Source organism: Pteropus medius, unplaced genomic scaffold (genome assembly GCF_902729225.1).
Source record: "Pteropus medius unplaced genomic scaffold, Ma_sr-lr_union100, whole genome shotgun sequence".
NCBI classification, from domain to species: Eukaryota; Metazoa; Chordata; class Mammalia; order Chiroptera; family Pteropodidae; genus Pteropus; species Pteropus medius.
Genome location: NW_024349224.1, coordinates 3,148,027 through 3,149,284, shown reverse-complemented (window position 1 = coordinate 3,149,284; position 1,258 = coordinate 3,148,027). Strand labels below are relative to the sequence as shown.

At 57.3% G+C, this 1,258-nt stretch overlaps 1 protein-coding gene across 2 annotated transcripts in view; it reads left to right on the top strand.

The window, feature by feature from the left end:
• Positions 1 to 1,258, top strand: part of ZNF423 (zinc finger protein 423) — a 287,541-nt gene that overhangs the window by 63,821 nt on the left and 222,462 nt on the right. The window lies entirely within an intron of this gene.

Below are 1,258 nucleotides of genomic sequence, written 5' to 3'. Positions count from 1 at the left end.
CCTGCCTCCCCCGGCTCCTCCTGGCTCCCCCACTCCCCGGCCGTCTCCAGGCATCGCCACAGTGGGCCGCACTCTCACCTTCGCCCTCCCGCAGGGTTGCAGTGGGACCAAGTCCTCAGGGGACTAGCCTCACTTGTGCTGACCTTGACTGGTGGGGTGCGGCTCGTTTCCCAAGAGGAAAAGGCTGGGGTGCGGTTGGTGGGGGCTGGTGGGCAGGGTCTGCTCTGAAAGGCAAAGGCCCCACGGCTGTCCTGTGGTCAGTTCCCTTCCCCGGGCAGGGCTTGACGCACAGACTGGGCAGCCATGGGTCAGTGCCCAGTAGGAAATGGCCGAGGTCAGCTCAGTCATGTTGCCTGTCTTGTCCTGGCTTCCTGGGCGGGCACTCTGCGGGGCCCAGCTCCTGGCTTGGGTATGGCCAGCGCTGTGTCAGCCAGTGTCCTGCTGCAGGCCACAGGGGCGAGGCTGTTATCTCAGCTGACATGCTCTTAAAATCCTTGTGTATACAAGCAGGTGTGTGTGTGTGTGTGTGTGTGCGTGTGCACGCGTGCATATGCATGTGTGCAGACGTGCGTGCGCGCGCACACACACACACACACTCCATATGTGTATTGGGCTGAACCTGGCTAACCGATGTCATTATTTTGCCCACCCCGATAATTCTTTCTCCCTTTGTTGTGGCTGACGGCTTTACCTGATGGCTGCTGGCCATACCTTAGCACATCAGACTGATGCTGAAGACAGTAAACAGGATGCATTTCTGCATGTGCTACTGTACTTCTCAGCGTTAACTGCTTTGCAGATCCTGCAGGTTCGTGGAGGCAGGGGCAGCGCCTGTTCTGTTCAGTGTGTATCCTCAGCAACGAGCTATTGTTATAAGCAACTGTAAAAACAATAAAAAAATAATAACCACCTAGTGAGCATGAACTGGTGCCAGGCCGGGGGCTGTGCACCTGACAAGCATTAGCTCACTTAACCCTCCTTAACCACAGCAAGGAGGAAGCCTCAGTCCCATCTCGCAGGTGAGCGGCTGAGGCTCAGAGAGGTGGAGAGACCGGTGCGGGCTCTCATAGCTCATCGGGGCCGGCACAGCGTTTGAACCTGGGTTTGTTTCATCTGAGTCTAGGGCCCACTCTGTAGTTGCTAATTCACAGTGACTCCATCTCCGTGGAGATGTCACGTGTCCTCATGGAGTGACATGCGTGAGGATGTGCTAAGAGCCCTACCGCGGTCCTTATTAGTGGGAGGCCGCCAGGGCCGA